Source organism: Mytilus edulis, chromosome 2, assembly GCF_963676685.1.
Source record: "Mytilus edulis chromosome 2, xbMytEdul2.2, whole genome shotgun sequence".
NCBI lineage: Eukaryota > Metazoa > Mollusca > Bivalvia > Mytilida > Mytilidae > Mytilus > Mytilus edulis.
Window position 1 is genome coordinate 48,518,707 of NC_092345.1, and position 27,915 is coordinate 48,546,621.

The 27,915-nt window shown below is 31.2% G+C and overlaps 1 protein-coding gene across 1 annotated transcript in view; it reads left to right on the top strand.

Annotated features, from left to right (window-relative positions):
* Positions 1 to 27,915, top strand: part of LOC139512328 (F-box/LRR-repeat protein 6-like) — a 188,685-nt gene that overhangs the window by 17,530 nt on the left and 143,240 nt on the right. The gene's annotated exons all lie outside the window — the stretch shown is intronic.

The following is a 27,915-nucleotide window of genomic DNA, read 5'->3' on the forward strand; positions in this document are numbered from 1 at the left end:
AAAAAATTGAGAAACATATACAGACATTATCTTATTGATTTTAAAGATAAGAAGCCGTCGCGATTATTGTGTATTAGAATATGAGAACATACATACCTAACTACCTGAACAGATGCCTTCAACATGATTCTTCAAATCTTCAACACTTCATTAAGTACAAAGTGAAAATATTTCTGTGACACAGATTCCACCGATCAATTAAGCTTACGTCATGCGTTGGCACGTCCATCTTTAGAAGTTACTGAGTTGGTCTTTAACATTAGACCCTTAATTCAGAAACAACAACCGTCTGTCATTTCAATCCGGTTAAATGAATATGACATCAAAATTGGAGTTATCTCTCTTTGTCACAAAGAAAAGTAATGCAACCGGCTCTCAATGATATGTAAGTTAAAGTATGAAGCTAACAATGCTTACCCAATTGTTTCTTCAAATCAACCTCAAAGACTTGGCGTGATCAACATAGTAACAACTTTTGAGTATTATTCATTATAATCGAAAATTGCAATTTTCCTATTGTTTTGCTTAAGACTATTCCGCAAAAAATAGCTTGATGCAAAATTCAGGAAGACATAAGCTTTAAGTTTAGCATACATGCTTCTAAAAGGAATGCTGACTCTCGTTCCAAAATATGTTTACAAAACCATCCAAGCTCAATAAAAACAACCAAACATTTAAAACGATATACGCTTTGGAGAGCAGATGGATGCTTCATTCAAAGTACCTAAATGAAAAAAACCTAGCTACATGTATGCATCAATTTCTTATTTTTTCATTATCATGATGTTATTTATGGTTGTGGTTGTTGGTCCCCTTGACGGAAAAAGTCCATCAGTTGATAAATTAAAATGTAAAATATTTTCACTCGTCGGAATTTTTCATATCATAAACGATAGGAAAATGCTAGAATAATGGAAATACGCTGTTTAATTTCTCTTCTTTTACTTAATTTTGCATTTGTGTTTCGATTGGTTTAAGTTTGTAACCCGGATTTGTTTTCTCTCAATCGATTTATGACTTTCACACAGCGATATAGTAAAGTTGCTTTATTTAACCTGAATATTTTGTTCAATTTCGATGACCGATTATAATATTCTAAGTTAGATTCCACCTGGTTCCTGGACTCAGCTTACGCCAAGGTCGAAACAATACCATGTTTTATCATATGTATGACGCACGTGAAAGATTAGTTTAATCTAAAGTCGTTCCTCAATTCTAAAAGGGGAACATAAATACTCGACAACAAATAGTAAATTGTGACCTTTCCTGCTCATACAATTTAACAAAATAATAAATCGACAAAAATTGACGGATTAAAAAGAAATATTGAAGATCAAGGAGACACGAAAGAATAAGAAAATAAATAATATTTGCTTCCAAATTTTTCTGCCTATTCTGATTTTTTTTAAATATATTTAAAGCGACTAGAACGGACGTCATACGAAACAAAATTTCAAAGACAAAGGGCCATGAAACAATTTGATATTCTTAAAAATACTTATCGTGTCGTTAATAAAAAAAAACCATCGTTCATTTTACAGAAAAATTACTATAAATATAAATATATTTTTGGCTGACATATGAATATATTCGAATTTTACTTCGGATTTGTAATCAAAGCATTTCAAGAACGTCATATTAGAAATTCAAATGCACAATATTTTATGTTCCATTTTTACTTTGAAAATTGCATAAGAAGCTTGTAAAACTGAAATCTGAAAAATCTTAATCTTTGCTACATATTCATAAAAAGAAATGGAAAAATACACGTACATACAAAATCTAATTATCTTTCAGAAAACCACATTTCGAAGTTTTAAACAAAGTCCTTCGCATGTTACAAATTCCTAAAGTATAGCTATCTTTTAAATCTTAGTGATTCAAATACACCGAAATACTCTTGTCACGTGAATAATCAATATATTTTTTTAAATATATAAAAATTTAGATGTCCGTCTGTGCAGGTTAAAAAATCAAAGATAAATATTTTTATAAAGATTATCTGTTATAAAAAGTTAACACTTTTATAAACAACTTTAAGAAAAGGTCGGTTCGATTTTTGTACGTGTGTTTTCAGTATTCTCGGTTAATTCACATTTAATATATACATCGAGATAAGGTCCGTTTAATTCCCTAGGTAACTTAAAAATTTCTAACGCGTTAATCTTTGCTGCGTACCAATCGCTCCTTTGGAATTTTTTCTCTGAACTTCTCAGATCTAGCGGAATAAGTATATGGCTCATAAGCATGTCCCAGAACGGTATAAAGCCAGTAGAAAAAGAAAAAAATCAAGTTGGTACTTCCGGATTTATAGCATAGCAACATTAAAACCAATCCGACGCTAAGATCCTATATTCTCTGGAACTAGTCGTTCGTTAAGTAAGACGAGAATTTATAACATTAAAATGGAAGTAGAATGAAATTCCAAACAGTGTGGCTGTGGCCATTGATTGACACATTAAATTCATCCATTGACTGGAACAATTTAGGTGAACGTTTGTACGTAACGACCACTGCTTACTATGTACTTTTTAAAGACACTTAAACTATGGGGTCACCAAAGGTTCTCAACACCTTAATAAAGTAATTCGAAAAATTAATCAGAAATAACACGATGTTTTGATTTATATCAATTATATAAATTAAAACATAAAGGTTATTCCTGATTAATTTTTCGAATTATTTTATAATTAAAGGCGTTAAGAAACCTTTGGTGACCCCACAGTTTAAATGTCTATCGTAGGTACGTCGTGAACAGTGGTCGTTACATACAAACGTTCACCTAAATTGTCCCAGTCAATGGATGAATTTGATGTGTCAATCAATGGCCACAGCCACACTGTTTTGAATTTCATTCTATACTCATTTTGATTTTCAATATTTACCAGAACGTTTTATCGTGAATTTATTATTGTTGTGTTTTTGTTAAAACCGAAAAAAAACTTTCAAAAGATAAAGTTTATTGTGTTAACAGGGGAGGTTATGTTTCGTCGCTAGATTTCCCACTGATAAACTTTGATAACCTATGTTAAATACAATATAATAATAAAGAGACGTAATGACACAACTCTACTCCATATGGTTTCACTAAAGTCTAGTAAAAAATTACAAATTTTGGTCACGTATGTCTACTTTGACATGTTGAAGTTGTCACCATGGCATTATATTAATTCAAATAAGGTGAGCAGATAATATTATAATTAGGTTTTTTTTTTATTTTTCAACGAAATTAACATAATTTGAAAGTCGATGAATTCCTATATTCGTTTGGTGTGTTTGAGGTTTTGATTTTGTCATTTGATTACGCACTTTTCTTTTTGAATTTTCCGCCGAGATTGGTATTTTTGTAAATTTTACTTTTAATCAAATTTGACACTTATTCACTTGTTTTATCAAACAGTTTGCTGAAATCCACTTTAATAATGTATCTATACCATTAACTTAATTCATGCTCAATTCTGTTCAAACGTTAACTTATCTCTGTATTTTTATAAATTAATTTTTCACTTATCTAGAAATCGTGTAACTACACAACTTTAAAATGGTAAATAAAATCACATTGTATTGCTTAAAGTTTCTTGTTTTATAATTTCACATCGTGTATTGCTCTCTATTATCATTTGTCATGTTGTTTTAAAATATATTTTCGCTGCTTTCGCAATATTTTTCTATTTAGCGGTGTTCTCTGTATATTTCAATTTCAGGCGCCAAAATTAATTTTTAATGCACCTGTTTTCTTTTATCTAAACTTTATTTTGCAAGTATAATTTATAACTTTTTACATAAAAATAATAGATACTGAGTGCAGACACTTTTGTTCGCGAATCTGAATACATATTATGTTGGTAAACAAAAGTGACCGTATTAAAATTATACTGTATACAGCATTTACAAAGCGATTTAAAACAGTAGAATCACAAACAGTTGATTTCGCCAAAAAAGAGTAGAAAAATAACAACGAAAATAACATGATCATGATAGTTCTATTTTACAAGGGCTTAAAATATGGTTGTTTAAACCACGAACATTTTCGGCCTATAGATGATTATTATTGTAAACCAACTTATTTTCACGAGCAATTTATTTTCGCAACTTTTGCGAGTAGAAATATAACGTGAATATAAATCGTCGCGAAAATTTAAAATTTCGATATTTCCTTACATTAAATCTAGCTACATCAAGTGAATTGAAAATCGCGAAATTAAATCGCCGCTAATTAAGATGGAAAGGGCTAAACGCGAAATAAAGTATTCGTGAAAATAATTTGGTTTACAATATTCGTTTGTGGAGATTTGTAAAATATTTAAAACAACAAAAATAAATGTTCCAACATTTTTTTACTGTATGATATTACAGACTAACACATATTCCACCTTATACAAATATCATCTTCGACCATAGAGCTCTGTAAACCAAATTGTCAATACAGGATAAGTAGTCAGAAAATGATGTCTAAGCAGAGACATAACGTTGGAAATATTGTAAATATTAATAACGAAACTTGTTTTTGTATTATTTCAAGACGACGAAAAAGAAATTCGCACATTTATAGCAATAACATTAACGGTACAATTTTCCTGCGCCAGATGCGCATTTCGACAATACATGTCTCTTCAGTGATGCTCGAGGCCAAAATATTTGACATCCAAAGCTTATATAAAAGATGAAGAGCTATAATCCAAAAGGTCCAAAAAGTATAGCCAATTCCGCGAAAGGAATCAGAGCTTTGCACGAGGGAGATACATTCCTAACTTTAAAGTAATTTATAACATTTTGTAACAACAAATTTTAATAACACAAACAAACCGTATTTTCATGCTAGTACCGAAGTACTGGCTACTGGGCTGGTGATACCCTCGGGGACTGACAGTCCACCAGCAGAAGCATCGACCCAGTGGTAGTAATAACATTAACGGTACCAATTTTCCTGCACCAGATGCGCATTTCGACAATACATGCCTCAGTCTATGGAAGAAGCGAATCGATAAATACCTTTCTTATATTACACAGCGATATTGTCTAATATGCATTCAGAAGTTAGTTAAAAGCAAACTTTTATGGTAGCACAATACAAAGATTTTTCATCCCCAACCAGACATCTTTAAACTGATGTAATTCCACTCATCTTTCTTTAAATTTTATAAATGAGGTACCAAAAGAAAGGAGAAGGATTAATCTTTCAAATTGTGATAATTTCATTATGACATAATTATTACATAATTAATTGTTATGTAATTAGTTGCCATAGTGTGATGTCCATACTTGAATGAATTTAGCTTCTTTGTTATTCGTAGCATCCCAAAATATTTTATAGATTCTTACACAACACAGTTTGACCTCCAAAACTGTGTCTCAGATTTTTCCTATTGTATTTCATTCTCTCATAAATCTACAATGAAATTTGCAACAATAATTCATAAGAGACCACTAAATTCAATTGGGTATAAAATTTGTTCTATTGATGTTTTTGGAAATCTGAGACATAGTTTTGGAGGTCCTACTGTGTTGTACAAGAATCTTTTAAATATTTTGGGGTGCTATGAAGAACAAAGACGCTAAATTCCTTGAAGTGTGGACATCACAATATAGCAACTTATTACATAATAATTAATTATGTAATAATTAAGTCATAATGAAATTATCACAATTTTGAAAGATGAATCTTTCTTCTTTCTTTTGGTACCTTATTTATAATATATAAAGAAGGATTAAATGAATTAAATAAGTTTAAAGGTGTCTGATTGGGAGTGAATAAATCTTTGTATTGTGCTACCTTATGTCCGTGTAAAATTCGATGTGCTGTATTTTTCTTATATACATAAATAAACAAATGCTATTAATTCTATTATCAATGCGATACTTTTAAAATATCATAGCAGTGTTTTTGTTATATCATTATTAGTACTTATTAGTATTAATATTAGAAGGCTGTATCCATTTTTTTGACAATTTTACCTATTATAAAATTGAGAATGGAAATGGGGAATGTGTCAAAGAGCCAACAACCCGACCACATAACAGACAACAGCAGAAGGTCACCAATAGGTCTTCAATGCAGCGAGATATTCCCGCACCCGGAGGAGTCCTTCAGCTGTCCCCTAAATAAATATACATACTTGTTCAGTGTTAATGAACGCCATACTAAACTTCAAATTATACACAAGAAACTAAAGTTAAAAATAACACAAGACTAACAAAGGCCAGAGGCTCCTGACTTGGGACAGGCGCAAAAATGCGGCGGGGTTAAACATGTTGATGAGATCTCAACCCTCCCCCTATACCTCTAGCCAATGTAGATAAGTAAACGCATGACAATACGCACATTAAAATTCAGTTCAAGAGAAGTCCGAGTCTGATGTCAGAAGATGTAACAAAAAAACTAAACAAAATGACAATAATACATAAATAACAACAGACTACTAGCAGTTAACTGACATTCCAGCTCCAGACTTCAATTACACTGATTGAAAGATTATGTCTTCATCATATGAATATCAAGCTCAATCCCTCCCGTTAGGGGTTTAGTATCATACCATCATAACATATATGAGAAGAAAACAGTACCTTTTATGTCTGTTTTGTTCACGCATCGTTGTAAATATAACAGAATTTGATGAGACTGTCATACACGTCAGAGGTTTAGCGCTATAAAACCAGGTTCAATCCACCATTTTCAAAATTTGAAAATGCCAGTACCAAGTCAGAATTATGACAGGTTTTGTCCTTTCGTTTGGTGTGTTTTATCATTAAATTTTAATTTTGCCATTTGATAAGGGACTTTCTGTTTTGAATTTTCCTCGAATTCATTATTTTTGTGATTTTATTTCTCAGTAGTATTGTATGTAAATAAGCAGTTTTAATTTTTAAATCGTTTTTGGTAACATCTTTCAAATTTCTTAATTGGTTTTTTGAAGCAAAACTAATCAAATAAGGGTTTAATAAACAAGGTCGTAATAAAATGGCTAAGTATCAAAATTATTGTTCACCTATATAACATCTAGCAAATTTTATAATGAACGCACCGTAATAATATATATCCGATATTCTCCCAACGCACGCATGGAAAACTTTCTTTTTTGGTTACAATGAAACTTACTTGTGCCAAAGATGAATCATACTGTCCTCGTTCAGACTGATACGACAAAATCTGACCTGTACTTTTGAATTTCGTTTTTTTTATACAAATTAGACTGTTGGTTTTCCTGTTTGAATGGTTTAGTTTAACACTAGTAAATTTTTTTTTGGTTCTATATAGCGTGGTGTTCGCTGTGAGCCAAGGCTCCGTGTTTAAGGCCGTACTTTGATCTATAATGGTTTATTTTAAACAAAATATTACTTTGATGGAAAGTTGTCTCATTCGAACTCATACACCATCTTATTTTATCTATAAAATTTCCCGTCATAAATAACTGCTTTCCAGTCCTCGAAAAACGTCATTTGAGTGCTGAATCTTTAAGTTAAGTAGTGATTTGGTCCAGTCAAAAAAGGTCAAATTTTATTACGTCTGAAGCTGTCAAACTGAATTTTACACCCCTTAACACAGAATTGTCAATATTTTGAGTTAGAGCTGGTAGAAGTTTCTATAATTTTGATATTATTTGTTCCACCAGTAGTACACTACACTGTAAAATCTTTTTGAGATAGAGTATGTGCGATTTTTTTAATTTGAATTTATTGTTTAAAAGAAATCCACTACGAAATAACTGTGTTCTCGGGCCAAAAGGAAGAAGTTTATTTGCAAGGCCTCTGAAAATTGAATAAAATTAAGAATGGAAAAATAGTACTAGAGTACTGAACATCGGATGACCGTAAGTTATTGTTGATGGTCACAAGCACTTGTCTTAGAAAATAACCATATATTACCTGAAAGTGAGGTTAATGTACCGAGATATATTTTTTCTGAGACAAGTTCGAGTGTAAATGGTGAATAAATGACAGGCAATTCAACTTCTTCGTAATAACTATTACATTGTATAGTGATACAAATCAGACTACTCTGGTTTTTTGTTATATATTAATTTATATAATATAACATTTTCGAAATAATAAGTTCATGTAAGCGTTAATTTTGTTACAGGTACTTAATTTTAGAGATATTGATCCTCAAACATGAAACCGGTCATGAACTAAGTTTGTGAATTATGTTTGCGGTTTTCTTGACATGCATTATGACGTGTTATCGTATTCATTTTATATTAGAAAACTATAGCAGTTATATTAAAAAAGTATCGCATTCATACATTTTTGATATTAAAAACATATCGCTATCATATAAGACAAACATCGCATTGATATTATAAAATATAGCAGTATCTTTGACTTATAGGTGATTTTGGCTTAGCAAACAATTGAATTCATCTCAACTGCTTCTACTGGATTTGCTACACGATATTTATTGAATGTGTACAACTACAAATGATAAATCGTGCATTTATGTTTCATTCATTCAACAATTCAATTTTCTCGTATAAATACACCTTGCCTGTTATTATATAAAATAAATAATGGAAATTATACAGCAGACGTATGTCGTGTTAAATGTCACCCTGTTTTAAGAAAAGAGTCATTACTTTATACCGAGGAATCTGCCTTTCTTCGTACAAATGCTAACATTCGTCTGAAATTTCGCATAATGCAACTCGTTGATATGAGACATTATCTTACCTCCTATACATTTCTAGGAATATGATTGGTTAAAAGCGTCCGCGTGGAGACGGTGTATATTTGATATTAGGTTAGTAGGGAGGCGGGGATTATTTCATACACGGTTAGTAGTGGAGTTACGTCCCTTTATATTCCATATTAGGTAAGAAGGGAGGTGGGGCTTATTTCATACACGGTTAGTAGTGGAGTTACGTCCCTTTATATTCCATATTAGGTAAGAAGGGAGGCGGGGCTTATTTCATACACGGTTAGTACTGGTGTTGCGTCCCTTTATTAAAACAAAACGGTACTGAGAAAAATCTTAAAGGTTCAACAGACGAAGAAATTGATGATTAAGATTGAAATAAATTCATAAAACACATTTAAACCTATTAAGTTGTTATTGCTGGCATCTGTTTTTGTAGGATCAATGAAAGTAGTTTCTTAATGCTAACAGTACTGAAGACTTGCTCATTTTGATAGGTCACTAGTCTAAATTTCACACTAAAGATAGTCGGTAAGATAAATTCGTTACATAGTGTGCTAGTGACCTAATACGGTATATATGGGGTCAGTAAATTCCATATGGTAATTTACTGACCCCATATATACCGTATTAGGTCGCTTGAATCCCCATATGGAATTTACCTACCCCATATATACCGTATTAGGTCACTAGCACACTATGTAACTAATGATATCGCTCGTTGATATAAGAAACGTTTATATCGATTCGCTTCTTCCATAGACTGTGTCTCTTCAGTGATTCCACCTTATACAAATATCATCTTTGATCATAGAGCTCTGTAAACCAAATTGTCAATACAGGATAGGTAGTCAGAAAATAATGTCTATACAGAGACATAACGTTGGAAATATTGTAAACAGTAATAACGAAACTTGTTTTTTATTATTTCAAGACGACGAAAAAGAACATCGCACATTTATAGCAACTGATGACAATGAAGTGTAGCTTTCTTAACTGTTTTGAATTATTTTTGACTATCATAAAAGTGCAGACTGCAGTTCATATACTTGTAGCATTCGGAGAAAGTAGTATTGGAAATATACTATAAACATAATTCAATGCAAACTGCTTTAAAATCGCATTTCATTTTACTAAACATATATTTCATAATTAAGGAAACGTGCATTTTTTTTTTTTTATAAAACTAAAAATCATATAATATAGGAACTTAATTTCATTGAAATATATTGTATTCAATTGGTCCTAAGACATTGTATGATTAATACCATCCGTCTCAATGGTTTTCTTAAAATTAATGTCAGTACTACATATCGTATTTTAAAAATAGAAAAAAAATCATAGTAAATATTACTTCAGAATTACAAATCCCTAATTTACATGTCCATGCCTCAGATATTATAAAATTGAGAATGGAAATGGGGGATGTGCCAAAGAGACAACAACCCGACCATAGAAAAAAACAACAACAGAAGGTCACCAACAGGTCTTCAATGTAGCGAGAAATTCCCGCACCCGGAGGCGTCCTTCATCTGGCCCCTAAACAAATATATACTAGTTCAGTGATAAAGAACGCCATACTAATTTTCAAATTGTACACAAGAAACTAAAATAAAAATAATTCAAGACTAACAAAGGCCAGAAGCTCCTGACTTGGGACAGGCGCAAAAATGCGGCGGGGTTAAACATGTTTGTGAGATCTCACCCCCCCCCCTCCCTAATACCTCTAGCCAATGTAGAAAAGTAAACGTATAACAATACGTACATTAAAATTCAGTTCAAGAGAAGTCTGAGTCTGATGTCAGAAGATGTAACCAAAGAAAATAAACAAAATGACAATAATACATAAATAACAACAGACTACTAGCAGTTAACTGACATGCCAGCTCCAGATTTCAATTAAACTGACTGAAAGATTATGATTTCATCATATGAACATCAGGCACAATCCTTCCCGTTAAGGGTTTAGTATCATACCATCATGACATATATGAGAAGAACATAACCCGTGTCATGCCAACAACTGGTTTTTGAATAAATGTGTTTAGTTCCGATGCAAAGACCCTATAAGTGAATCAATATTAGTTTTTGAGGTGAATATTGACACCTTTGTGCTTTATAAAGAATATTTTCATAAAAAATTGGTTGTGAAATACCTGAACGTATAAGAAGTCTGCATGTTGAGCTATATTTACGAATGATGTCCTTTTACCGATAGATAACATCTAAAAATGGATAATTAACTTTAGGAAATGAAAAATCATCTCTTTTATCATAAATTTTAGTATTCAGCTTTCCGTTAGTGATATAGATATCAAGATCGAGGAAAGGGCAGTGGTCATTGTTAGTATTAGCTTTATTTAAAGTAAGTTCAACAGGATAAATTTCTTTAATATACATACTGAAGTCGTCATTATTGAGAGCCAAAATATCATCCAAATATCTAAAAGTATTATTTTTTTTTTTTTAACGTGGATAATATATTTTATTGCACTCTATTGCTGTTAACAATTTACTTAGTGTACAGCATTGCACTAAGTATCCCTGATATATTAGTTATTAGGTATCCAGGGAGAATATCTAATAAAAGTAAATTGATGTCACATTACAATATTACAATATTTTAAACGATTTCATGTTTACCGGAGAATTTCACTTCCGTCCGATAGTGGTTTTTAATATTAGATAAATGTGCATTATTTTGCCATCATCATCTTTGTGATTTGGATAAATATAATTCATAATACTTAGACAATTTGTCTAATTTAAAAGGTAAGTTGACCATAATTTTCGTGATGTTTTCATTCATGTCCAGTGCACGATGATTCATCAATATTGTAGACATCGCAATATCTATAATGTTAACACGATATTGTGTCAACATTGTTTACATTGTTTGAACCCTTATATATTGTTGACATCGTTGACATAGTTAACATCGCGATGTATTCAAATTTAGAAAATACATTGTGTTTACATTGTTGACATCGCGATGTATACAATGTTAACACGATGTTGTGTCAACATCGTATACATTGTTTCAACCCTTATATATTGTTTACATCGTTGACATCGTTAACATCGCGATGTATACATTGTTTTTTTCTATGGTCGGGTTGTTGTCTCTTTGGCACATTCCCCATTTCCATTCTCAATTTCAATGTTAACACGATGTTGTGTGAACATCGTATAAATTGGATCAACCCTTATATATTGTTTACATCGTTGACATCGTTAACATCCCGATGTATACAATGTTAACACGATGTTGTGTCAACATTGTATACATTGTTTGAACCCTTATATAATGTTTACATTGTTGACATCGTTAATATCTCGATGTATACAATGTTACCACGATGTTGTGTCAACATCGTTTACATTTTCTTAACTCTTATATATTGTTTACATCGTTGACATCGTTAAATCGCGATGTGTACAATGTAAACTCGATGTTGTGTCAACATCGTTTACATTGTCTTAACTCTTATATATTGTTTTCATCGTTGACATCGTAAACATCGTGATGTATACAATGTTAAAAAGATTGTGTTTACATTGTTTACATCGCCATATAAACTATGTTGACACTATTTCAGAGCTATAACATCACATTTTTTTTAAAAGATTTGTTGTTAAAAAAAACCCATAAAAATGCAAACTATATACATGTAATCGACAAACTTCATTAAATAATTATTATATAAATGAATAAAAAACCTTTTTTTTTATATTGTCAACATCACAATGTATACAATGTGAACGATGTAAATACAAAGGTATAGACTTGGTACACATTATTTATACGATGTTGACGATGTAAATGATGTAAAAACGATATTATCAACATCACGATGCATACGATGTGAACGATGTAAACAGAAAGGTATGGACTCTATATTTAACATAAGCACTATGTTGACACGATATTGTCAACATTGCGATGTATACGACGGGAACGATGTAAACACAAAGTTAAAGACTTGGTTCACAACATCTATACGATGTTGACGATGTAAAAACGATATTGTCAACATCACGATGTATACGATGTGAACGATGTAAACAAGAAGGTATGGACTCTATATTCAACATAAACACGATGTTGACACGATATTGTTAACATCACGATGTATACGATGTGAACGATGTAAACACAAAGATTAAGACTTGGTTCACAACATTTATACAATGTTGACAATGTAAAAACGATATTGTCAACATCACGATGTATACGATGTGAACGATGTAAACACAAAAGTCAAGACTTGGTTCACAACATCTATACAATGTTGACATTGTTAAAACGATATTGTCAACATCTCGATGTATACGATGTCACCGATGTAAACAGAAAGTTATAGAGTCGATATACATCATAAACACGATGTTGAAACGACATTGTTAACATTACGAATATACGATGTGAACAATGTAAACACAAAGGTACAGAACATAAAGATAGGATACAATGTTAACACAATAACGACACTATAAAGTTGACATTGCGATGTTGACAATATCGACAAAACATCGTGCACTGGACATACTTCGATGTTTTGAATCATAATCGAAGTTTTAACTTATTTGAAAACTGTGGTATTTTTAGACTAAGATCATATATCTAAACTACCCAGGTAAACATGATTATACACAACATCAGAGTGTACAACACAAAGTTGTCAAAATCAAATAAAATAAATAGTAAAAGAAGAAGTAAAAAAAAAAGTGTGTATTAAACAATATTGAATAATATATTTTCATTTTTTTTAACATGTGTTAGATGTTAAAGTACATTATTGTCACCTGACATGCTCAAGTCATGTGACCTCAGGGATATTTATTATTATATATGATCATTTATGTAGTTTAGGGTTTTTATGATCAATTTACTGTTTTTTTCTTTTAATTACATTATTGACTTCAACTATATATTTTATTTCTGCCTTGAATATTTTAAAGATATCTATTTTTGTTCTCTTTGAGTCAGAGATGTAATATGATTTGTAAATAGAAAAAAATATTACAGTCAAAAGGAAGTTAATTTCATAGTAAGCTTCATCATTTATTTTATATCCTACTATAAGATTTTCCATATTAAAAATGCTTTCATTGAAACCTATAAATTTAAGAAGGTTGAATATTTTTTATACTGCAATGATTACATTTATTATCTGTGAGTATTTTCCATTTTACTAATAAATCATTGCATGGAAGTATATAGTGAATTAATTTCCATCTAAACATTTTCAGTTTATTGTCAGGTAAGTAGTTAAAAATGAAGTTGAAACAATTTTCTAGTTTGAAGTAAAGGTTTTTGGTAAACAATTTTTCCCACATTATAACTCCTATAGGTTTGTCTGGTTTGTTTTCATTTATAATAATGTTATAAATTTGTTTTGTACTCATTTTAGAATTAATTTCTTTATTAAGCATGATTTTTAGGCTATTTATAGTTTTATGAATATTAACTTTAGTTTTAGTTGAATTATCTTGATTTATTATGGTAAGCCATTGATTTGGTATTGTTTTTTTAATGCAGGATATCTGCCTGATCCAATCTTGTTTATTTTTTAGTTTAGAAAGTATATATATGTTTCTGAAATTTGACCTCTCATTTGTTAACATTTACTGTTTGCAATAGCATTAAGTATTCTATATAATAAGGATATTCTTATCCCGTGCATAAAAACAATGCCGTATTTGTCAAAACCTTTTCAACTTTTAATCTTCAGTGCTGTACAACTTTGTACCTTTTTCACGTTCGATCTTTTATATCTAGGCGTTATGTATTCAGGTTTAGTTTTCTGTAATTAGTTAATACTTTAGTTTCTTTGTGTATATCTCTTTCATATTCATTTGATAAAATTTACTGTTTGCAATAGCATGAATTGTTCTATATAATAAGAATGTTCTTATCCCGGGCATAAAAACAATGCCGTATTTTGCGAAACCTTTTCAACTTTTGATCTTCAGTGCTGTACAACTTTGTACTTTTTTCACTTTCGATCTTTTATATCTGGGCGTCACTGGTGAGTCTTGTGTGGGCAAGGCGCGTTTTTGGCGTATTGAATTTTAAACCTGATGCTTTTTGTTATCTATTAATCATGTTTTTCTGTGTCTAATATGTTCTCCTATTTATTTGTATTGTAGTCCTGTAATATTATGTTGTCATTTCAATGTTATATTTAACTTTGCCATTAAAGTGCGAGGTTTGGCATGCCTTAAAACCAGGTTCAACCCACCACTTTTATTCCCCTTTAAAAGTGTCCTGTACCAAGTCAGGAAGATGGTCATTGTTATATATTGTTCGTTTCTCTTTGTGTTGCATTTTAACGTTGAGTCGTTTGTGTTTTCTCTTATTTTTGAGATATTGAGATAAGACGTGGCACGGTACTTGTCTATCCCAAATTCATGTATTTGGTTTTCATGTTACATTTGTTATTCTCGTGGTGTTTTGTCTGATGATTGGTCTGTTTCTGTGTGTGTTGCGTTTCGATGTTGTGTCGTTGTTCTCCTCTTATATTTAATGCGTTTCGCTCGGTTTTGGTTTGTTACCCCGATTTTGTTTTTTGTCCATGGATTTATGAGTTTTGAACAGCGGTATACTACTGTTGCCTTTATTCATCTATGATATCATTTATGAAAAACAAATTGCTTTTTACCCACTCTTCAAAAAATAAACATTTTCCATTTAGTCTGATACAATTGTTTCCCCATATAAATTGTTTTCTTATTTGTAGAAAGTCATGTGGGTATGATGACCCACCTCCTTTAACACTTATCCAAGTTTTAATTAATTCTTGGTAAAATTCTGGAACACTTTTGAAAATTGTTTTATCTAGAGCATTTATATTTTTTAGATTCATTAGAAATATGATCAAGTTATTACCAAATTTATTTAAATAAAATCTTGGTATAACTGTCCAATTGTCCATTTCGGTATTAAATAATTTTGTTATCCAGCCTATGTGTATGGATTTTATAAAAATGTCAATGTCTATCATTTTAAGTCCCCCTTTTTTGTACTCTGTTGTAAGATTTGATCTTTTAATTTTATCTCTTTTACCATTCCATATTAAATTGTATATGAGGGTTTTAAATTTTTGTAACGAATCTTTTGGTATTACAGTATTTGATGCTATATATGTTAAGTTTGGTAGAATTAAAGATTTAGTTACTACTATTCTCCCTAATATACTTAGTTTTCTTTTCTTCCAATATGCTATTATTTTTTCACATTTCAATATTTGTTTTTCAATATTAAGATTTTGACATTCTGATTTATTGTGTCCAAAATAAATTCCCAAAATTTTGATAGGTTTATTACTCCAATTGATATCTTCATATTTTTCTTTGCAGTGCTTTAATTTGCCAAGCCATATTCCTTCAGTTTTAGTTCTATTAAGTTTAAGGCCAGAGAAGTCACCAAATGTTTCAATTAAATTTAATGCAGCTGTAATGTCCTGTTTAGAATGTAGAAACAGATAAGTATCGTCTGCTAGTTGACATATTTTTAGGGTATTAGTGCTGCTTTCTAGCTTAATTTCTAATCCTTTAATATTTTTATTTTCTCTAATTGTTATAGCCATTATTTCTACAGCAAGAACAAAAAGTAACGAAGACAGCGGACAGCCTTGTTTAATACCACGGAATGCTTTAAAGCGACTTGAAACCCAGCCATTATTAGTTATACATCCCTTAATATCTGAATACATTAGTTAAATCCATTTTAAAAAACTGTCTTTAAAACCAAATTTTTTGAGTGTTTCATACATAAAGATCCACTCTAGAGAGTCAAAAGCTTTTCTAAAATCTAAAAATAAGACAGCTTTATCTATCTTGAGATTTTCTGAATAGTCAATAGCATCTTGTATCTGTCTAATGTTGAAACCAATGTACCTATTTTTTATGTATCCTTTTTTATCTGAATGTACCAGTTTATGAAGTAGTGGTTTAAGTCTTTGCGCTAAGGCATATGCCAGAAGTTTAACATCATAATTCAAAAGTGTTATAGGTCGATAATTATCTAAAAGTATTATTAAAGGAGTAGGTTCACTAAGACCTCTTTTTGGCCCCAAAATATAGCAGTTTTAGAAAATTGTGAAAATGTAATCTTTAAGCTATATTTTGGAAAGTAAAATGCTTCTGCCACATAAATATGAGCTGTTCTTGACGATACAATGCACAAATATCGCGTTTTATCATCATTAAGTCATGCTAAATTACTGAATTCTTCACAATTTTACCATTTTGGTCCTTTTTTAGACGGTTTCCGTCTAAAATGAAAGTGGCCGCATTCGTGTTCATTCATAATATTGAAATGTAAGTTGTATTTGATAATAATACAAAACATATATAAAGGTTGAGGATGAACACGGATGCGGCCATTCATTTTTGACAAAAACCATCTGAAAAGTGACGTTTTTTGGCATATTTGATAGATTTTTCATATTTAGGCTTGAATCAGAGCGTTTTTAATGACTAAATCAGTTAAAATCTTTCACATAAACTAATCGAATCAATTGAAATAGACACTTAAGTGTTTAAAAAGTGTCCAAAAACTTTCGTTAGATGAACTTGAAATTTGAGGCCAAAATCGGCTCTTACCGGACCTACTCCTTTGTTTATCAGATGTTGTTTCGATGGGTCTTTGGTTATTTTTGTCATTATATCTAGTTAATATTCACATATATGTATATGAAATTTAAAAAATCCTCAAAATAATCTGAAAACCGAAACAATCATGTTATTTGTGTTGTTTGTACGTATAGTTCAGAGAAAATAAGTACTATTAACATGCTTTATCTTCTTGAATTTTAAATTATAAGAAGCCATCGCGATTGTTGTATATTTGATTATGAGATCAGTTACATATTCACCTGAACAGATGCATTCAAGTTGAATCCTTTATCATCACATCGTTAAATACTGAGCACAGGATTTTCATATCTTTACGTTTAGGGTTAGTGGAAACTGGAACTATTTAAGGTTATGTTTTAATGTATCATGCAACACCCTTTCTCTTCCATTTACAGATAAAATTTAAGTGTTATAATAAAATCAACGGTACTAATTTTGTTGCACCAGATGCGCATTTCGACAAAACATGTCTCTTCAGTGATGCTCGTGGCCAAAATATTTGAAATCCAAAGCTTATATAAAAGATGAAGAGCTATAATCCAAAAGGTCCAAAAAATATAGTCAAATTCGTGAAATGAGTCAGAGCTTTGCATGAGGGAGATACTTTCCTGAATTTATAATAATTTCTAATATTTTGTAACAGCAAATTTTAATAACACAAAAAATCCGTATATTCATGCCAGTACCGAAGTACTGGCTACTGGGCTGGTGATACCCTTAACTTCGATTTGGGTTTTGCGTACACAAATAAGAGGTAGATGCGATTCGTCTGTTTTATATATAATCTCGCTGATCAAATTTGAATATTATACAAATCGGATAAAAGAGCATCAATCAGCAAAATGGAGTTTGTTCGAAAGGGCCAAACATTTGCTTTGCAGAAGGACAAATTGAAGGGAAAATAGGCAGAAGTTACCAAATTTAGAATCAAGCACATAAATTGAAAAGTAACCGAAAAATTCAGGACAAAAACAAACATCTATAAACAACAGTCTGCAAAAAACATGCATACAAAACTAAAGATTCAGTAACTCAAACCACACAAAAACAAATGTAGCAATCGTTCTGGAGGAGTAAAAAACACACCCAGCTCCACGTTTGGTGCTCGTCGTGTTGCTCATAGTTATTTTAAATTCGGTGTTAAGTCTTTTCGTTAAAACCAGAATCGAAAAAAATAAGGAGATAAATGATATGAAATATCTGTGTCAGACTTCCTATAAAGGCAACTCGTTCGGTTTGCCCGTGTGTGTTCTGATGTCATAGATTTTAACGAACGTAATCAATGCATCACTGGTAAATTGTTGTGTCAGGGATTTCGATACCATAAATTACTTAAAACTTTTACTAAATTCTTTCATAGATACAAAGATTTGATTAGTAAATTTGGCTATACCTAATTAAAAATGGTATTTCACATCCTAAATTTTATGGTAATATTGTACTTAAAGCGAGGAAATCACTATGTGATCCTTGTAAACTCATCGAACCTTTAAATAAACTTATAAGTAAGGGTTATCGTACCGATATTGTAATAAGATCTCTGAATATAGTTCACATTGGCACTAATATTGATATTGTCATTAGCAAATTAAAACATAACTAAATTTCATTATCTTTTGAGGCGAGATGTATAGAGACACAGACACGTTAACTTTTATTTCTATAGAAGTCGCTCTTCTATACTACTACCTGTCGATACATTTATTTTTGGCATTGCACAAGTCATGTCTTCTTTGACTATTAATGACGTTAAAATACTAAATCCCTGTGATGTGTTTTAGTCGATTTTAGTCTCTGATGCATGATTTTTTATTATTAATTGGTTTTGGCTTTTAACTAGCTGTCAGTAACTGCGAGTACTCTCAAATCGTATTTTCTTGTTAATTCGACCTGTTGATACTGTTTATAATGCTTTTTTGTCATTTTTTATTTATACGGATCTTGTCTGTACACCAGCTTTGATTATTTGTAATATCTTCACTTATTCTTACAACATTTGTATAAACTTCAAGATTATAAAAAAACCGGTTTTTTTCTAAAGTGAACATTGATTGGTTAAATATTTCTCAGTCATGTCCTGTTTTTGAATTTGTTTGTTAGCTTTTTGGTCATGAATGTTTGTCTCTAATATTTAATTAACTGTGCATTTGTATTCAGATATCGCAGATCAAATTTATTCGTTCATTGTTTAATCATACGTTTTTTGATTGAGTTAAGTCTGCCAATTGATATTTTATCGTATGTTTTTCTTTGTTGTGATGTTATGCTATTGTTTCAGAAAAAGGGAGAAGGTTTGGATCCATTAAAACGTTTAATCCCGCTGCAAATGTTTGCACCTGTCCTAAGTCAGGAATCTGATGTACAGTAGTTGTCGTTTGTTTATGTAATATATACGTGTTTCTCGTTTCTCGTTTTGTTTATATAGATTAGACCGTTGGTTTTCCTGTTTGAATGGTTTTACACTAGTAATTTTGGGGCCCTTTATAGCTTGTTGTTCGGTGTGAGCTAAGGCTCCGTGTTGAAGGCCGTACTTTAACCTATAATGGTTTACTTTTTAAATTGTTATTTGTATGGAGAGTTGTCTCATTGGCACTCACACCACATCTTCCTATATCCAATCAACTTTTTTAAATTACGGAAATGGACATCTTCAACTTTCAACTAATGTTCAATAATGTCAGTGTTAGCTGCAACCATCAATCGAGAAAGTAATGATAGGAAATGCACGCTCACAATTGGAAAGCTAAAAACATCATATATACAAGGATTGATTTTTTTTATTTTCGTTTACATACGACTTTTCAGTGACGTTTGAATAAAGAAAAGTAAAAAAGGCCAAATAAAGTATAAAATTGTAGAGCATAGGAACACCATTTCGTAAAAGTCTTGTCAAACACAGCTAATGTGATCTATTCATGAGGTAGAAAAGCCTCTTGAGATATTCGTAGAAATTGTCATAGAATCTAGACAAAAACATCGATATGTGTATCTGTCTAAACCAAAGCAACTTCCTGTTTTTCAAAACACTCTAGTCAGTCACACCAAAGGTATGAATGTAGAAACACCTCGTTTTGTCTAATGAAACACGTCATGAAATTTAATGTTATCACTTGTTAATGATAAGATCTTCCTGAAAATTATTGACGCGCTTACCATGACTGAATTCTTCCAAGCTGAACAGCTGAATTAAATACTATTTCCTAGTTTTGTTTGCAAGATTCTCACAATTCTCCGTTTTACTTTCTAATAAGGTTATAATTACACAAGTAAATGTCTGCCTCCAAAAATGTGGAAGGTGAAGGTAGCTAAAAAATAACTACCCTCCCCCCTCAATTACCCTTTCAGTTATAATTTTTTTTCATACACCGATCATTTGAAATTACACAATTTGTTAAAGTCTTAATCGTCACTAATTAAATAAAGGGCTGCGCTTTAGCGCATGATACGCCTGTTGCTCTTTTAACTTGTCTTTTATGCTTTAAATGAATTAATATGATCAACTAGAAATATATATACAAATCAAAAGGGATGTTACATTAATATATTCACCAAAGTTTCATAAAATCCCCCTTTTTTAAGTATAAAAATTCATTACTTAAGAAAACGTAAAATCTAAAATTTATAAAAATGGAAAGGGAGCTTATGTCAATAGATATAAACAATTTATCAGAGTTGCATAAAATTTTGTGAAAGTGTTAGTTATTGTCCCAAAATTGGAAAATCCCCCCTTTTTTAAGCATAAAAATTCATAACACGGGAATGTAAAATCTGAAATTTATAAAAATTGAAAGGGAGCTTACATCAATAGATATAAACAATTCACCAAAGTTTCATGGACATTGGTGAAAGCCTTTTTGAGTTATTGTCCGAAGTGTTGAAAATCCCCCTTTTTTTATGAATAAAGCCCCATAAATCCAAAACTTAAAATCTGAAATTTACAAAATTGAAAGGGAGCATACATTAATAGATATAAACAATTCACCACAGTTTCATGGACATTGGTGAAAGCCTTTTTGAGTTATTGTCCGAAGTGTTGAGATCCCCCTTTTTTTTATGAATAAAGCCCCATAAATCCAAAACTTAAAATCTGAAATTTATAAAAATTGAAAGGGAGCTTACATCAATAGATATAAACAATTCACCAAAGTTTCATGGACATTGGTGAAAGCCTTTTTGAGTTATTGTCCGAAGTGTTGAAAATCCCCCTTTTTTATGAATAAAGCCCCATAAATCCAAAACTTAAAATCTGAAATTTATAAAAATTGAAAGGGAGCTTACATCAATAGATATAAACAATTCACCAAAGTTTAATGGACATTGGTGAAAGCCTTTTTGAGTTATTGTCCGAAGTGTTGAAAATCCCCCCTTTTTTATGAATAAAGCCCCATAAATCCAAAACTTAAAATCTGAAATAAAAAAAAAACGAAAGGGAGCTTACGTCAATAGATATAAACAATTCACTTAAGTTTCATGGAAATTGGTGAAAGTGTTTTTGAGTTATTGTCCGAAGTGTGGACGACGGACGGACGGACGGACAGACGGACGGACAACGGTATACCATTATACGTCCCGTCTAAAAGACGACGGGCGTATAATAAAAATTGGGAATAAATTTAACAGAAACGACAAAAAAAATCTACCATTTGATCGCAATTTTAGAATAAGTCTAAATATAAAAAAAAAATTAATTTAAAACTTACCAAAGTCGTATTTCCCCCTTTCATTACCCTACAAGAAACTTTCCTAGGATCCGTGGATTGCACACTTCTAAAACGTTCACGTAAATTGATGGCGTCATGTATTAAAACAGTTATTGACCAATCTAATCGGTATATACAATTTAATCTGCACGCTCTGGATGACCCTTTAACCCGAACTCCTTCGTCGCTCGGGTTAATTAGGGTCACCAGAGCCGTGCAGATTAAATCGTATATACCGACTTGCTTGATCAATAACTATAACATAATCTTAATCTCTATAAAAAAAAAAATATGTAACATAGATGCACAAAAGGGCATCTAGGCCGAGCATATTAGTATAACTTAAAGACAAAATACACAAATTTACCAGAGTGAATTTAATATTAAATATTATCACTTGATAATGATAGTATCTTCCTGAAAATTATTTACTACTTTAAATGCACGGCTTTCTTAATGTACACAGTGAACTTAAAATAAAGTAAATGAGGTCAAGTCCAAAATTTGAGATTTCCCTAGAAATTGATATAGAATCAAGACAAAATCATTAGTCTGTTCATCTGTCCAAACCATAGCAACTTCCTGATTTAATCACACAAAATGTGTAAATGTAGAAACACTTCCATATATCTAATAAAACACGTCATGCAATTAAATGTTATCACTTGTTAATGATAATATCTTTCTGAAAATCATTAACTCTATTACCATAAGAAAACTGTTATCCCGTACTCTTCCTAGCTGAATTACAGTTTGTTTCTTTCTTGTTTCTTGTTTCTTTTTTTTTTTTGCAAGAGTCTTACAATTCTACTTTCTATTTTCCGATTTAGTTATTGCATCAGCAATTTTCCATCCTCCAAAATTTTGAGTGTGTGTATCACTACGACAAAAAAAATGAACCTTATTTTTTTCAAACAGAAATTAGAAGGGAGTTTCAGATTGTTTTAAGCGAATCGTTGACAGACGATTTGTATTTTAAGCAGACACGTATTGTTTGTATTCTTTTTTATACCGAGGGGGTGGATAGGACAAATGGAGACAGTAAAAGAGGGTAGGAAGAAAGAAGTAAGGTGCCCTCTATCCGCCCCCTTTATACCAGTACAAGTGTATATGAGAAATGAATAAACTGTAAGAAACCTAGCCTTTACCGGTACATCCAATAATATGTGCATTTACAGTTTTTGGTTGAGTTTGTGTTGCTCAGTTTTAAAGTGTCTATGTTGTGTTTTGTGATCTGTTGTTTGACTGTTAGTCTTTTTCTCTTTTTTAGCAATGGCGTTGTCACAATATTTTCGTCTTATGAGTTTGAATGTCTCTTTCGTTATCTTACGTCTTTTTTTAACAATGAAACGTAGTCAGAATACAAATGCATTACATGATTGATCTTGTTTCTGTGTAGAAAATTCACAATGGTGAATTATAGATGCAGATCAATAGACATGTTTTCGTTCCTTACGTCCAGCTGAAAAAATTTCTACTACAATACTGAAAGAGGGGCGAAAAATACCAGAGGGACAATCAAACTTATAGATCGAAAATAAACTGACAAAGCCATAGCTAAAAAAGAAAAAGACAAGCAAACAAATAATGGTACACAGATTACACCATAGAAAACTAAAGACTAAGCAACACGAACCCCATCAAAAACTGGAGTGATCTCAGGTGCTCCGGAAGGGTAAGCAGATTCTGCTCCACATACTGACATTGCTCATTTTATGGAATAAAACATAGTGGCAATCCTGAATGATTAATTTATAATTATGGGAAACCATATAACTGAAATAAAGAAAACAAAAACAAGACGTCTACATCAAATAAGTGAAATATTTGCTCTATTTAAGATGTTGTTGTGTATTTTTTACAAGAATGTACTATGAAAGTACAAAATAATTGAGACCGAAAAATTTGCGACGATTTTTTTATTTTTTTGTCTTGCATTTTTTGAAATTTATGTAACAATGTCGTTCTTAACATTGGAGGAGATGCGAATAATTATAAATCGAAAATGAAGACAACTCGTTAAATGCCTAAGCTGCACACATTTTACATAAATATGAATGATACTGGACAAACCTTCCTCAAAAAAGAGAAAATTCAAACTGAAAAGTCCCTTATATGCAAACACATCAAAAGTAAAATCACAATAATACTGAACTTAGAGGAAAATCAATTGGGAAAGTCCATAATCACATCGCAAAATCAAATAACAAAACGCATCAAAAACGAATGGACAAGAACTGTCATATTCCTGACTTGGTACAGGCATTTTCAAATGTAGAAAATGGTGGATTAAACCTGGTTCTATAGCGCTAACCCTTTCACTTGACAGTCTCATCAATTTCCGATATATTTACATTGATGCGTTAATTAAACAGACACAATAAATAAAATAGTCAAAATATGGGTACATCAGTCATCATCGTATAACAATTTTAAAAGGAACAATTTAACAGAACACAAAAACATCTACTATCTACGAACACATTTATTGGTTTGAGTGTCTGACGTCAGAAAATTTTATACGTCACATAAATTTGTTTTTCAATGTGCATACAAACAATTTTAAAACTTACATGGGAATGTTAGCATACAGGGTTAAAAATCAAAAGTATGTAAGAATAAATTTCAAAAATAGACCGAGATTTAAACTAGTCCAAAAGTTATATATAGAATTTATAAGAATCCAAAAATAGTTAATTCCACTTAGCGATTCAATGATTTTGACGTTTGTGGTTCAACGTATATTGTAATTCATAATAGAAATATATCATAATGACATATAATAGAACAATATCATACTGACAAGATCTTTTAAAATACAGAATCAGTCCAGCTTTGTTACATAAAAAGGGTCAATGTAGATACAATAAACTTGTTTGAAGAGGGCATCAATCGAACTATGTAAAATAAAACAGTATAATTAGAATTTAAATACTGACTCTAATACTGACGTCTTCATTAGGCTTGATTTTTCTTTGCTGACAACGTGTTGTTACGTTTGAAGCACGTGTTTTCAACAAACAATCGACATTCCTATTCTAAAAGGTAAAAAAAAAAATTACAAACTCTGAAGAAAATTCAAAACAAAAGGTCCCTAATCAAATGGCAAAATCAAAAAGGGATAGTTTGAACTTTAACGCTTTGTTATCTACTTTTCTTCCTGGGAAAAAAAAACATCTAGAAGAGTTTCCTCAATATCGTTTTTGAAGAAAATGTTGAAAAGGGCAGTTTTATCATTGTCAGTTTAAAAAAAAATCTAATATTTATATCAAAATTTAAAAAAAAGGAATTAGTTCTAGCTGACTTAATTTCCTGTTTTCCCTATTCTTTTATCATTTTCATTGATTAGTTCAATACAGGTACCATATAATTTGAAATATTTTTTTTTGTGTTACTTTATCTGTCTTTATCTGTTCATGAACATCATGCGAATTGTATTATAAAGGTAATAAACAGTATCGGTTTATGAAACACAATCAAAACACATACTTGACAAAATCAGGATGCAGAGTTTTTATTGCTGTTCTTTATTGTAGTGTAGAAATTAGACTGAGACAGAGGGAAAGAAGCTCACACTTCGCATCATTGCTGCAAATTCAGTTGGGCGTAATGCATTGTTATTGATGTCGATTATCCGACATCCTTGCTTTTTTAAGACATGTTTCTGAAAAGCAAAGGAAAAGTCCTTTACTCTAAAATCTCATAGCATATACCTTTCATTGATTAACCATTACCTCTAGCCAGTTCAAAAGAAGCTATATTTATACGAAAATATGTAGGTTTTTTGCATTTTATTAACCGATGACAAAAAAATGATACTTCTAAAATAATGTTCTATCTAACTAGTAATCAATACTCGCATATAGTAAGTAGGCATATACGGTAAATTAATGCTCATAACAAAATTTGCAGTTATAATGTTCAAATTCTAGTTTTTCAATGTATAAATTTATGGTCTGATTTTAAAGGCACATAATATACCAGGTAATTCTCACAATTACGGGTAAAGTACTTTTCAAACCAAATATGTTAACATATATACTCATCAAAGATACCGGGATTATCATTGCGAGTAGCAAAAAATACAATCACAAAAATACTGAACTCCGAGGAAAATTAAAAATGGAAAGTCCCTAATCAAATGGATGAAAAACAACTGTCATATTCCTGACTTGGTATATTAAATTATAAGCCTGGTACCTTTGAAAAATATTTACACCACTGGGTCGATGTCACTGCTGGTGAACGTTTCGATCCCGAGGGTATCACCAGCCCAGTAGTTAGCACTTCGGTGTTGACATGAGTATCAAGTATACGGTCATTTTATAAACTTCCTGTTTACCAAAGTATGAATTTTTCGAAATACTAAGGATGTTCTTATCCTAAGCATAGATTACCTTAGCCGTATTTAGCACAACTTTTTGGAATTTTGGGTTCTCAATGCTCTTGAAGTTTGTACTTGTTTGGCTTTATAACTATTTTGATCTGAGCGTCACTGATGAGTCTTATGTTGATGAAACGCGCGTCTGGCGTATTAAATTATAAGCCTGGTACCTTTGATAACTATTGGTACAGGTGTTTTCTAAAGTAGAAAATGGTGGATTAAACCTGGTTAATAGCTAGTTAAACCTCTCATTCTTATGACAGTCGCATAACATTCTATTATATTGACAACGATTTGTGAACAAAACTAACAGATATAATAGGTCAAAACATATGTAATAGGAGAACAGCAGTCAACATAGTGTTATTATCTTAATTAATATAAGAAACATCTGCACCACGAGCGCATGATACGCCCTTCGTCTTGTGTATGACGTTTTATGTAATAATCATAAATAGTTTCTGAGATACGGAGCGACATGTGCAAAAAAACTCAATAACTTTTAATCAACATTTTGAATCATCACCAAATAGTATAAAGATATTAAGATTGATACGGCGCGACATGTGATAAAATACACCACTGTTTTAGTTATAAAGTCCCGTAACTCGAAAAGTTTAAATCTTTTTTTTTTTTCACCAAAAAGTATACAGATCGTTTGACTATCATAAGAAACAACTATGTTAAGTTTCATGAAATTTGGATTAGTGGTTCCCCAGTTACGGTGCGACATGTAGACGGACAGACGGACGGACGCCGGACATTTCGATACCATAATACGTACCGTCAAAGATTTGACGGACGTATAAAAACTAACAAATATAACATGTATAAAAAAAATAACATTTACCATGGCACAATAACGGGATGCATAAGTACAGAGCCACGTCATGTGTAACATGGAAAAAACAAAAAGGCATTTTGACAAGGTTTATTAGCAAAAATGAAAGATACGAATGCAACAATTATCACAGAACAATAACACAATGCCGGGATGTATAAGTTCAGAGCAGCGTCATATGTATTAAAGAAAAACAAAAAGGCATATAGAAACAAAGCATATTAGCAAAAATGAAAGACACGAATACAAAAATTATCGTAAAACAATAACATAATGACGTGATGTTTAAGCTTAAGTATACATCCACGTAAAATTGATACCACCATAAACAGACTAAACAGTAAAAGTAATATTAATAAGAACAACTAAATTAATAATACAACACATTACTAAGATGAGAAACAACGTCAGTACATATAATCTATACTTCGATACCATCTGATATTATTTGTGAAATTGATACGGTATATGTATCAACAAGATTTTCTTGTTTTTGACGTTTCTGAAGGAACTGCGATTTATATTAAAATAAGCAGAGATCGGCAAGGAGAGGTGCACAGATCGTTCCCATAGGAATGCCGACAATTTGTTCAAAAAGTCTACCTGACAAAACTCAAGTTTCGTCTACAAAAGACAGTAATGCAAAATCAAAACGTTTAAAGTTCCAAATAAAAGTACGAAGTTGGAGACCACTGAGGACCAAAAATTCAGAAATGTT